A 14,584-nucleotide genomic window follows, 5' to 3' on the forward strand; every position below is an offset into this window, starting at 1 on the left:
TAGAACCTCCCTGTGCACGAGGTAATTTAATTTCAAGGGAATCACTGCCCTCCCCTGCCACTGAGCCTGTCAGGACCACGTTGTCAATCCCCTAATCTCCCCCCTTCCCATGGTGCAGCTGAGGGTGGGGTATTCATCCCTTCCTTACTTGTCTGTGTAAAAAGCTTTGACTCAGAGGGAGACACTTCCTGCCAAACCTCAAAAACAAAAGGTCCTATTACCCCCGAGTTGTCCCAAGTGAATGGATATCTGTTCTCCCTACAAGTCAGGGGAGTGTCAGAGGACAAAGAGAGTCAGCTTCACGGTTGGCATCTGGTTCCGCTTCTGTGGAGAGGACCTCAAGATTTGTCACTTAAGACTGACCACCTGTCGTAGCTACACCAATGCAGGAGGCAGGAATAGTCTCAGAGAAAGGTGTGTTAGTTTTCTATTGCTGCTGTAACAAATTACTGCAAACTTAGTGGCTTAAAGTAACACTAATTTATCATCATTCAGTTCTGTAGGCCAGAAGTCTAACATGGGTCTCACTGGGTAAGATCAGGTGTCAGCAGGGCTGCGTTTGTTTCTGGACGATCTAAAGGAGAATGCATTTCCTTGCTTTGTCCAGCTTCTAGAGACCACCCGCACTCCTTGATTCATGGATCCCATCCTCCATCTAAAGCCAGTAACATTGCATCTCTCTGACCCTCCTCTGGAGTCACATCTCCCTCTGAGCACAGCCAGGAAAGGGTCTCTGCTTTTAAGGACCCATGTGATTAGATGGGACCCACCCAAATAATGCAGGAATCTCCTCAGCTCACAGTCTTTAACTTAATCACATCTGCAAAGCCCTTTTCTCGTGTAGGGCTACATAGTCTCAGGGTCTGAGGATGAGGACGTGGACGTATTGCGGGGCCGTTGTTCTGCCTACCGCAGAAAGGAATCCAAAAGTTAACTGAGGGCTTTGTCCAAGTAATGAAGCAGGTGTTTGAGCCGACGTACTTGGCAAACACATCCAAGACAATATAGCATATAGAGTAAGGTCCCCGGCTCAGTATTCAGCACAAACCGATTTCAAATCATGGGCACTATTTACTCTCCGTGCAGCCTTGAGCAAGTTGCTTTGCCTCTTTGGAGACTCAGTTTCCTCTACTGTAACATGGGCATTTTATAGCGTTTATTCATAGGGCTTGCAGTAGAAGCCCTGGTTCATCTTCAAGATCCCCCTGCAGAACCAAGGCTCTCATTCTCCAGGCTCCCTGCTATGTTGGTAGCTGATGGCTCAAAGCTGCTTCCCTCTCCTTGGTAGCCCAGCCACAGACAGAGGGCAGAAAACACTGAAGATCAGCTCCAGGGCTTAATTCCAGGAAGAGCAGAGCTCCAGAGAAGGTTGAATTTTCACCCTCATCAAGACTGCCACACCAAGGTCAGGGTACCCATTGGGAAGAATGAGACCATAGTACACGAGATAGGGACAACCGAGTCAATGCCCTTGAAAATCTTGGGTCCCCGGATTCCCCCTGAAGAATTCCAGCATGCAGAAGTGGCTACTTTTCACTCTTAAAGGCAAGCTCCCTGCCTTTGCTTAAGGAAGTACAGAAGCCTCTACCTAGCACAACAAAATGTTCCTCCCTCAGGATCTACTCCCACCTCTCTTCCTACCACCAGACCAATAACTAGAGTTAAATCACAACAGAACGCAGCCAGGAAAGTGCTGGGTCTGGTGAAGATGAAAGCAGATATCACCTGGAGGAGATGAAGGACCTACCCGAGATAACCGACAGGAGCAGAAGGATTCTAGGTCAAGGGGACAGGACATAGAGTTAGATAAGGGGAAATTTATCAATATGAACTCTTCTCCTGTGATGTAGGTTTTAATACTCTGTCAAGGACCCCAGGAGACAAGGCTAATGTGCTGCTAAGAACGCTCTGAAATCTTGTAATAAACAAAGACCTGCGCTAAAGTTAGAATGCACAACACTGTGACAGACAGTGAAATAAGGATTCAAATGGCTCAAAGCAGGCTTGCTAGAATCCAGATACTACATAGGCCAAAAAACTCAGTTGCTGGCTATGCAGAAAGGACTCAGAGGTAACGTCATTCACCAAAGTGATAAGGAATGAAGGACAGCAGCATCATTGATTTCATGGTGGCTGTCCTTTCTAGGCAGAGCTGATAACTGAGGTCCTAGATAAACAGTAGACATAATAATATTCCAAAATAAAAAAGGCCAGATAACAGTCCTTAAGCATCAGAAGCAAGGTGGGTGCAATTATCATAAGGAGCAGCAAGGCTAAAGTGATCATCAGGCAGCCTGACCTGCAGAGAGCTGTGGAAGATGTTAATGAAGCATGATATTCCTAGAGGCAAGACATATGGTTGCCAATAAGACTGTTGCTCAATTTGAACAATCAAAACAAAATCACAAAGAAAACAAAAGAAAATCTTCAGAACCTAGGACTTCATGAAGAGATCTCAAGATAATCTATGGATGGCAAGTAAGCACATGAAACAAGTTGGACATCCAGAGGAGACTGAATTTTCAACCTCAGGAAGAGTGCACACCAAGGTCAGGGTGCCAATTGGGAAGAATGGGACCCTATACATGAGATAGGGACAGCTGAGTCAAACACTTGAAAATCTTGGGTCTCCAGATTGCCCATGAAAAATTCCAACCATTAAAAACAGCTCTTAACATGCTACTGGGCCCTGGTAGAGATAGAAGGCCTAAGCCTGGAGCACCAACTGATCATGTAGCCATAACAATCTGTTTGAGCTGGTTCTGTAAGACCTACTAAGTCATAAGATTGGGCAGGCCCAGCAGGAGTAGATCATAAGGTGGAAATAGTACAACTGGGATACAAACAGCTGGGATAAGAGGACACAAATAAACTGCATGAGCAGATGGCTCAAACCTTCATGTTGTCCACCCACTGTTTCCTGGTGAAGTCTCCCTCAATTCATACCAATAGCTGAATGTGGGGTTCTTTATGACCCAGTGAAGGAAGAGAAAAAAGGCTGAGCTTGCTGCACACTTGCATTGGTTCAGTATGTGAGTGCAAGTTGATAATGGGCTGCAGCTGCTCTACAGCCCTATTCCGGAGTGGTTCTGAAGGGAAGCAGTGAGGAGAAATCTTCCCAATGGACAAGCTTTGAGAAGTGTATCTGCTCATCCATTGAATGAGAAAAAAAAGTGATTCAGAGTAAGAACATGTGTAGGCTCATGAGCAGTGATGAATAGCATGGCTGGCTTGACTGGGACCTGGAAGGAGAAAGTTTAGAAAGTAGGGGACAAGGAGACAGGCATGTGGAGGGAAAAATGGCAATGAGCATGAAGTATGAAGATCTTTGTATTACATCCTAATACTCATCCAAGAGTTTCTATCACATAAGAGGCATGAAAAACCTGGTAGACAAAGTGACTCAATCAGCTGATATCAGTCAGCCTCTGTCATCACATGTCCCAGTACCGTCACAAAAGTTTCATGAGCAGAGTATCCATAGTGGCAAGTATGGAGGCTATGAATGGGCCCAATAACACAGGGTCCCTCTTACTCTCTAAGGTCGACTTAGCTACTCTCACTGTGAAACATCCTACTTGCCAGCAAAAGAGACCAATGCTAAGCCCAGGAAACAGCACTGCCCCCTGAGAAGATAAGAACATTGGATGTCTTGCATCCTGAAAGAGACAGAATTAATATTAAGTGAATCTGGCCAAGTTCCAGTGATGGGCTTACCATTCTTGCCTGTAGGGCTTCAGCTAACACCACTGTCCAAGGGCTTACATAGTGTCTGACCTACTAAGATAAGATCTCACACTCATCACCTTGGACCACAGGACCTGCTTTACAAGAAAGGAGGTGTGGAATTGAACACATAACCTGTAGGGTCCACTGGCCCATCACATACTTCCCACCAAAAACTTTCTGTCCTGAAATGGTGATGGAATGGCCTTTCAAAGGCACAGCTGAGGCTCCACTTGGAGATAATACCTTGTGAGAACGAGGCTCCATCTCCAGGATGTAATATACAACCTACTCATTGACCTAATGGTTCTGTGTTCTCAATGGATGGACTACATGGGTAGAAACTAAAGGATCGAAGGAGAGTGGAATCTGCTCACCATCACACTCAGTGATCGGCATTGGGGAATTAGTGCTCCCCAGAACAACAGGTTCTGTGAATCTAATGACTTGTTTCCCAAGGGGGAAATATTTTCCACCAGGGGGCATGTCAAAAGTCCCATTAAACATTAAACTATGTCTTCCACCCAGTTACTTCAGGTTCCTTCTGCCAAGAGAACAGCAGGCAAGGAAAGAATTCCCATACTTTAAGGGTAATTGACTCCAATTATTAGGAGGCAGTATGGCTGCTATTCACAATCGGAGCAGGGTAACATAATCTGGCATCCAAATGATCCATTAGAAAATCTTTTGGGGTTCCCCCACCCAAATATGACAGTAGATAGACAAGTGTATCCTGAGATGGCCACGGTGATCAAGGGCTCAGTCCCTTGGGAATAAAGATCTGAGTCACCCTACCCAGACCAGCAGAGATGCTAGCTGAGGAAGAGATAAATCTAGAAAGAGGAGTATAGGAGGGAGATGATGAGTATTATTTGTGGCCCTGAGACCACAAATGGTGATCTTATTAGCCTTCCTCTTAAGTTTCCCAAGGAATTTACTATATGAAGCAAGTAGATCCCAGCAGTGAACTGTGTGGATTATAGAGGATATTATTACTCACCATCAAGAGCCCGCTTCAGGTCTGAAGCACATATATACCCAACTTCTGGAAGTATTAGCCGCTGATGGCTCACATCTGAGTTCCTCTCTGGGAAATCCCCTAGACCAGGTGAACCAGCCCTACCCAAGTTTACACTGGTCCGTTAGGGGCAGCCTGCAGCCAATGACAGGTCAGTGTGGAGGTACAATGGTGTATTTCCCTCACCTAATTTAAGGAAAACTCTAAAGGACAGGCCAGATTCAGTGCTCACCATGAGATTGTCTGAGGAAACTGTTTCAAGTGCATCACAGTCCATACTCCTGCTGCCCAACCCCTGCTGCCCTTGCTTCCTCACAGTTGTTGTTTCCAGCACCCACTTGTCAGGGTAGCATAAATATTAAGGAAGCTAATTTAGTACAATGCTGAGAATATAGTATGATGCTAAATAAATGATAGACAGGTAGTAGCAAAACTGCAGTTAGAAATCTGAGGTGTTGGTCCTGACTCTGACACTCACTTCTTTTGTAACCTTGAGAAAGTCAATTAATACCTCTGGGCCTTAGTTTTCTTGTCTGTAAAGTGAGCTTAATAATACCTGATAAGCTGAGGAGTAGCAGTGATTGTGTTTTGGAAAGGTGAAGCCCCAGGCAAATGTAGTGTAGACATTTATTTTTGCAGTTCTGCCATGTGCCACCACTGTATTAGGCACTGAGAAAAGGAAGTCTCACTTTCTCAGAACTTGCTTCTGATTCTCACTCAGATAGGAAGTGGTGATATACAAGTTCCCAGCTGAAGAGAACCTTGAGAGTTGTGTGCTTTCCCTCAGATGGGAAAAGCAGGCAAACATTTGGGTTTGGATGACCATTTGCCAGAGTGACATTAGGGAAGATGACAAAGAAGGAAGCTCCAGGAGTCCATATCTCCACTGAAACAGCACTTGAACTGGCAGGAGCTGTCTGAAGCCACTGTTTGGGAACTCTGAGTCTGCCAGAACAAGTGCAGCATCCGGGGGAGAGCTTGATGGAGAGACTGGTAAATTCCAGTCAGTTTCAGCTTTCCTGCACAAGTGGCTCTCAGGTCCCCTTCCCCAACCCCAGGGCAGGCAGCTATAAGCACAGTGGCACATATTCCCAGTGCAGCTTGCTGGAGCCAGGGTGGGAAATAAGGTGTGTCCTCCCAGATTTGGAGTTGTGTGATTAGGTTGCTGGTTGCTGCTTTTGAATGCTGAGGGACCAACACAAATTGTTTGGGCCCCCACGGGCGTAAGTGGCTTCCCAACGAGGGGATTTAACGTGACAGGAGATGCTTCTCCCTATCTTGTGAGTCAGACATTTGAAAAACATTTGTCAGGTCACTGACTAGCCACAGAGAAAATAGAAAACAACTGGATGACTCCAACTTTGCAAAAATAGTTTGGAAGAGTTACCAAAAAAGATGGTTCCAGCCCTCCACAGCAAATAACAAGTAATTACTAAGCAGTGAAAGAATTAGATTTCTAAGATACAAAGTTACCATGATAGTCAGAACATCCACTTCTCAACAAAAAACCACAAGACATACAAAGAAATAGGAAAATATGGCCTACTAACAGTAAATAAAGAATAGGATATAACCATCTATGAGGAAAGCCAGACATTAGAATTATTAGTCAAAGATGTTAATCAACTATCTTAAATATGTTCAATGAGCTAAAGAAAACTGTTGACAAATAACTAAAAGGAATCAGAAAAATGATGTCTGAACAAAATGAGAATATCAATAAAAAGGTAAAAACTATAAAAGGGAATCAAACAGAAATTCTGGAGCTGCAAAGAAAAACTCACTGAAGGGATTCAACAGCAGATTAAAGCAGATTGAAGAAAGGATAAGCGAAGTTTTACATAAGACATTTGAAATTATCCACTCTCAGGAGCAGAAATAAAATAGAATGAAAAAAAGTAAAACAAAGCCTGAGATCTATGGGAACTATCAAGCATACCAACATATGCATAGTAGGAATTTCAGAAGGAGAAGAGAGAGAGAGACAGAGAGGGAGAGAGAGAAAGGAGCAGAAAAATATTTGAAGGAATAATGGCCCAAAACCTCCCAAACCTGATGAAAGATATGAATATACACATCCAAGAATCTCAAAGAACTCCAAGAAGGATGAACTGAAAGAGTCCACACTGAGATATATTATAGTCAAGTTATAAAGACCCAAGGACAGAGAATTTTGAAAGCAGCAAGAGAAAATTGACTCATCACGTACAAAGGATTTTCAATAAGATTAACAGTTGATTTCTCATCAGAAACCATGAAGGTCAGAAGGCGGTGGGATTATGTACTTACGGTCCTGAAAGGACTGTCAACCAAGAATTTTGTATCTGGCAAAATTAATCTTCAAGAATGAGGAAGAAATTAAAACATTCCAAGATAAACAAAAGCTGAGGGATTTATTACCAATGCATCAGCCCTACATGAAATACTAAAAAAAAAAGTCAGTCTCAATTAAAAGAACACTAGACAGTAACTCAAAGACAAAACATTTGTTACAGAGCACTAGTAAAGGTAATTTCATAGATAAATATAAAAGCCAGTATTCATGTACTTTTCTATTGATTTGTAATCTCTCTCTCTTTCTTATTTAAGAGGAAAATTTATTTAAATTATATACCTATGTTAATGGACATCCAACATATAAAGATATAATCTGTGACAATAATCACATAAAGGAGATGGAATAGAGACGTAAAGGAAGACAATGTTAATATACCACTAAAACTAAGTTAGTATTATGCAAATGAGATTTCATTATAAGTTTAAGATGTTAATTGTAGGCCCAAGAAAACCACTAAGAAAATTAATTAAACATATATTTAAAAGGAAGAGAATCAAAGAGGCATATACAAAAAAAAATCAGCGAAATATTTTTTTAAAGGCAGTAATGGAGAAAATGAGGAACACAAAACACGTAAGACACACAAAAACCAAAGAGTTAAATGGCAGAAGAAATCCTTCTTTATAAGTAATCACATTAAATATAAATGGATTAGACTCTACAACTAAAAGACAGAGACTGGCAAATTACATATTTTTAAAAAACTGGATCCAATTATGTGCTGTCTGGAAGAGACACACTTTAGATATAAGGACACAAAACTGTTGAAAGCAAAAGAATAAAAAATATATTCCATGCACATAGTAACCAGAAGAGAGCTTGAGTGGTTACACTATTGTCAGAGAAAATGGATTTTGAAACCAAAAAGTTTACAAGAGACAAAGAAGAACACTATATATTGATAAAAGTTTCAATACAGAAAGAAGATATAACAATTATAAACATATACACACCTAACAAAGGAGCCCCAGAATACATGAATCAAAATGTGACACAATTGAAGGGAGAAATAGATGGTTCCATAATAATAGTTGGCAAGTTCAAGACCCACTTTCAATAATGGATAGAACAACCAGAGAGAAGCTTAATAAGAAAACAGAGGACTTGAACAACACTATAAATCAAGAGGACCTAAACAGAAACGTACAGAACACTCCGCCCTATAAGACTTTTTTTCCAGTGCACATGGAACATTCTTCAGGATAGACCATTTCTTATGCCGCAGAACAAGTCTTAATAAGTTTAAAAGATTGAAATAATACGAAGTATATTTTCTGATCACATGGAATGAAATTAGAAATCAGTAACAAAGGAAAACTGAAAACTTCTCAAGTATGTGGAAATCAAACTGCACACTCTTAAACAACCAATCGGTCAAAAAAGAAATCACAAGAAAAATTAGAAAATACTTTGAGACAAATGAAAATAAAAACACACTGTGTCAAAACTGAAGAGATGTAGGGAAAGCAGTGACAGGAAGGAAAATTATAACCATAGTCACGTACATTAAAAAAGAAGAAAGACCTCAAATCAATAATCTAACTGTACACCTTAAGGAATTAGAAATAGCTAAGCCCAAAGCTAACAGAAGGACTGAATTAATGAAGGTTATAGTGCAAATAAATAGATATAAAAAAGGTAATAGGGAAAAAGCAACAAAACCAAAAATTAGCTCTTTGAAAAGATCAATGAGATGACAAACCTTTAGCTAAATTGACTAAAAAAAAGAGGTGATTCAAGTTACAAAAGCATGAAAGAAAGTGGGGACATTACTACTGATTTTACAGAATTAAAAAAGATTATAAAGAATACTATGAACAGTGGTATACCGAAAAATTAGATAACCTAGATGAAATTGAAAAATTTCCAATATGCCAAACTGAATTAAGAAATAGAAAATCTGAATAGAGCTGTGACTAACAAGAACACAGTAATGAATCAGTAATCAAAAACCTCCCAAATAAGAAAAAGCCCAGACCAGATGGCTTCACTGGTGAATTATATCAAATGTTTAAAGAAGAATTAACACTAATTCTTCTTAAAACCTTCCAAAAAGTTGAAGAGCAAGGAATGCTTCCTTACTCATTCCATGAAGCCAACATTACCCGCATGCCAAAACCAAAAGGAAAGAAAGCTACAAATCAATATTCCTCATAAATATAGATGCAAAATTCCTTAACAAAATGCTAGCAAACCAAATTCAGCAGCTTATTAAGAGGATTATAACTTGACCATGTGGGATTTATTCTCAGAATGCAAGTGTGTTTCAACATACAAAATTCAATAAATGTAATACACCACAATAATAGAATGAAGGAAATAAACTACATGAACATCTCAATTGATGCAGAAAAAGTATTTTGCAGAATTGAACACATTTTCACAATAAAGACACTCGATAAACTAGACCGAGAAGGGAACTGCCTCAAAATGATAAAGGCTTTTAATGAAAAATCCACAACTAACAGCATACTCAATGGTAAAAGATTGAAAGCTTTCTGCTAAGATCAGGAAAAACGAGGATGCCATGCTTTCATGACTTCTTTTCAATATGGTACTGGAAGTTGTAGCCAGAGCAATTAGGCAAGAGAAAGAAATTAAAAGCATCCAAATTGGAGAGGAAGAAGTAAAATTATCTGTGTTTGAAGATAATTTGATCTTACATGTAGAAAACCTTAATGAATCAACAAGAAATTTTAGAGCTAATAAACAACTTCAGCAAAATTTCGGGATATGAAATCAACACACAAAAATCAGTCATACTTCTGTATACTTGCAAAGAACAATCTGAAAAAAATAATTTAAAATCTATTTACAATAGCATCAAAAACAATAAAATACTTAAGAATAAATTTAACCAAAGAAGGCAAGACTTGTACATTGAAAATTATAAATTATTGCTGAAAGAAATTAAAGAAGACACAAATAAACGGAAAGGCATCCTATGTTACTGGATTGAAGCACTTAATATTATTAAGATGACAATACTACCAAAAGCGATCTATAAATTCAATACAATCTGTATCAAAACTCCAATGATGCTTTTCACAGAAATAGAAAAATCCGTCCTCAAATTTATGTAAAATATCAAGGGGCTCCAAAGAGTCAAAACTAACTTGAAAAAGAACAAAGGTGGAGAGCTATACTTCAAAACTTATTACAAAGCTATAGTAATCAAATCACTGTGAAACCGGCATAAGGATAGCCATATAGACAAAAAGAAAAAATAGACAACCCAGAAATAAAACCTCACGTATATGGTCAAATGATGTTTAACAAGGTTGCAAAGACAATTCAGTTAGTAAAACATACTCTTTTCAACAAACAGTTCTGAGAAAACTAGATATTCACATGCAGGAGAATGAAGTTGGACCCTTCTGTCCACCATGTACAAAAAATAACAGAAAATGGATCAAAGAGTTAAAAGACAGCCTGCAAAATGGGAGAAAATACTCACAAATCATATCAGAATGAAAAAGAACCCTACAACGCGACAACGAAAAATCAACAACCCACTCAAAAATGGGCGAGGGGCTTCAATAGACACATGTCCAAAGAAGATATGCAAATGGCACAAAGCACATGAAAAGAGGCTCAATGTCATTAGCCATTAGGGAAATGTTAATTACAACCACAGGGAGGTACCACTTCACACCCAAGTGGTATGGCTATGATTATTTTTTTAAAAAACAGAAATGGAAAATAACAAATCTTGGCTAGAATGTGGAGAAATTGGGACTCTTCTGCATTATTGGTGAATGTGAAATAGTGCAGCCACTATGGAAAACAGTTTGACAGTTTCTTAAAAAGCTAAACATTGAATTATCATGTGATGCAATGATTCTACTCCTAGGTGTTTACCCAGAGGGATTCAAAGCGAGGACCCAAATAGATAGTTGCAGGACAATCTTTATTGTACCATACTCACATTAGATAAAAGGTACAACAAACCCAAATGACCATCAATAGATGCACGTGTACACAAAATATGGTATATGCCTACAATGACATATTAATCAGTCACCAAAAGAATGATGTTCTGATACATGCTACAGCATGGAAAAAACTTGAAATCATTGTGCTAAGTGAAAGAAGCCAGACACAAAAGGAAAAATATTGTATGATTCCACTTACATGTGGAATTTAGAATAAGCAAATTCGTAGAGACAGAAAGTAGATTGGAGATTACCAGGGGCTGTGGGAGGACAGAATGGGAAGCTAACGCTGAATGGTTAGAGTTTCTGTTTGAAGTGATGCACAAATTTTGGAAATAGATAGTGGTGATGGTGGTACAAAGTGAATGTAATTAATGCCACTGGACTGTGTACCTAAAAATGGTTACAGTGGCAAATTTTGTTATATTTATTGCACTAATTAAAAGAAAATAAGAATGTAATATAACAACCACCATTGATGGTAATGAGTGAATTGTATGCTATATAAATTATATATCAATAAGGACTTTTTTTAAATGGGCTCCTACCTGCGAGACGCTGTACTTGTAGAGGAGTAAAAGTAAACGCAATATGATAAATTGCATCAGTATCAAATCCAGCTTCATTGAACCCAGAAAACAGGAAGGGCCTTGGGTGATCTACCCATAGGGGTAATTGCTTCAAGCTGCTGCCTTAGAGATTGACTGCCCCCCGCCTCTGCCTTTCTGTGGCCTATAAACTGAACCAGGAATCATCCAGGAATAAAAATACTAATTTTCTTTTAAAATGTGGCACCAAATCTGACCCTGGTCTGTTCAAGACAATGATCTAACCAGTCCAAAGTCTTCCTCATTCCCTCCTTCCTTCGGTCATCAGATCAGTAAGTGTTTCTTGGCCCCGTCAGTAGAAACAGTCCTGTGTTCCATGCTGTGGGAGATAAGGGCACAGAAGGCCTAGTTACCACTTTGAGCGCGTCCTTGGTGGGGAGGTGTGGACAGCAAATGGATGGGGAAAATACTGGTTAATAACTGTTGGCCATGGCCAGCACAACTTTCTAAGAGTTCAGCTCATACTTTACAGACAATTGTACATTCTACTCTGATCACCTTGTTACAAGCTTCTCTCACATCATTAAAAATCCTCCATAAACATCATTTTCCATGACTGCTACATCTAGCCACATGTTTAACCCGACGCTTTCTCACAACAGACCTGAATAGTGAGGCTCACATTTAGGCCAATATGTGGAGCTGACAACCTGAAACACTCTCCTGCTGCTTGGAAACACTGGATAAAACAGAGCAAACAGGAAAAGCCTCCTGGAAAGTTCAGGGGCCGCCATGTATGGACTGGAGGCTCAACCCAACAAGCTTCTCTTTACTTTAACGGTTAACAGCAAAGTCTCTGGAGTCAGACTGCCCGGGTTGGAAGCCTGGCTCCACCTCTTACAACAGGGTGACCCTGGGCAAGCAGTGAACCTCTTTGTGCCTCAGTTTCCTCACCTAGAGTTGGGAATATTTTTTAAAAAATCTGTTGTGTAGGGTTGTTGTGGGAGAAAACATATAAAGTTCCTTGCTTAGCTCCTAGAATGTAGCAAGCGCTCTCGGAATGTTAGCGATTACCAAACATTATGAGCCCAACCATACAGAAGAAACTGAGGACTCAGGAAGGGAAAGAAAGAGTTACAACCAGAATTCAGAGCCAGGCTCCCTGACTCCAAAGACCTCTCCACTACTGCCCCAGGTGCTGTGGGTGAAAAGCTGGTGCTGAGCCAAGTAAGGGAAAGAGTCAGGGTCCAAGAGTCCCTGGGCAGGGCAGAGGGGCATGAAAAGTAACCACAGAACTAGGGGAAGGGCAACGGGAACGGATATAAGTGGTTATGTGCCCTGGGGTTTGGACAGGAGCCCAGGATTTAGGTGAGAAAGAAAAGAACTCTGGCCCATTGGTTGTGTGATGAGTCACCTGTCACAAAGTAGAGCAAATGGTGTTGGGAGCAAGAGGTTAGATGTGTGTGGGAGCAGGTCAGGGGGAAACAGGGCCTCATTGTGTGATGATCACGTGCCCCCGGGGAAAACCCAGTTTACTTCTTCATCTCTGCTCCTCATCCTAGTCCGGGGAGCTGCTTCCTCACAGGTGCTGGTGTGCTGGTGTCCTCAGGTCTGTCAGACACCCCTTCCTCATGTAGATCTGCAAGCTATCCTGGCAGCCCTATACTTTAGGACAGTGACTATTCTTTCTGGAGTCTCCCCTCTTCCAGGCTGAGCACTTTCAGTCTCTGTTGTTCTCATAGAACAGGATTCTAGATGCTTCCCTGCCCAGGTCGCTTGACCCCATCCTCTCTGCCTGGCCCTGAGCTTTCCTGGGAACACAGACATCAGTCCATGCATCCCTGCCCTGTGGGGTTCAGCCTGTGGAGACAATAGATGGGAATCTGAGGTGTCAGGTCACAGGAAAAGAGGCTCACCTGCTGTGGTGGGAGGCTGATGTCAGATGTAGGAGGCCAATGGGCTCCTTTTGTCCAAGACTGAGGGATCTTCCAGACTGGTGATTGATTGAAAGAACCCTGACAAGTCACTGGCACACCTGAGCAAGAAAGTTTCCAGGATGTTCCCAGGTAAGGAGTATAGACATTTGAGTTTCGCTGTAAGCAGAATCTGTCTTCTATGCTGTGAGCTCCTTGGGGCTGAGGATGTCATTCCCCTTCCTGTGCCCAAGTACCCAGCACAGAGTCTGAAACGTAGGGAGGCTTGACCCAGGTGTGTGGAGTGACAGAGGATGGAGCAGCCTGCAGGCAGATGAGAGACGGTGCCTCCCCAGCCAGTTCTGTTAGCACTGATCCCTGAGGAGGAGGGCACAGAGCAAGTTGAGGGGCCTCATGGATAAGGGCTCACCAGGGGTTTGTGGACTGAACAAGCCTCAGGAGGTGGGGCGTTGCAGAGAGCTGAGGCTTCTCTCTTCTCAGAGAAGGAGGCCAGGCGATGATCAGCAGAGGGGAGTCCAGACGGGAACTGTTACAGCAGCCACAGAGAGACAGCCAAAGCCCAGTCTGTTCACGCAAACGGTTGTACTGATGACTCCAGATGATTTCTTGATTTGGAGAAATTGTGACCTTTTGTTGATGCAGTTGTCACCTTTCTGAGCTAGGACTTCACATACAGAACCAGTAAAACTTCCTCCAGTGACTTCCTCAGGACACGGATGGCCATGAGCTGATAGGCAGACCCAGGAAGCAGATCGTCTCTCTTTACATAACTCGCGCCCTCCTGCTGCTGAGTCACCTCTCACCTTCTGCTGGCCTCACAGATCTTGCAGCCCAATTTTTCCTGCTCTTCTAACAGAGATTCTCATTTATTCAATACTTCTCTTGTTGGCTGAGTCAGGAATTAGAATGCCCCTTGTAATTAGGCTGAAGCTAATCTTTCAGGCCAGATGTCAAGTGACAGGTGGGGCAGTTAAGCCTATGGGCTCTGTTGCCAAGCTACCTGCATTCACATCCCAGCTCTGCCACATACTTTGAATACCTGCCCTATGCCTCAGTTTCCTCATGTGTAATTTGGAGATGATGAT

This window comes from Equus quagga, chromosome 5 (genome assembly GCF_021613505.1).
Source record: "Equus quagga isolate Etosha38 chromosome 5, UCLA_HA_Equagga_1.0, whole genome shotgun sequence".
In the NCBI taxonomy this organism is placed as follows: Eukaryota; Metazoa; Chordata; class Mammalia; order Perissodactyla; family Equidae; genus Equus; species Equus quagga.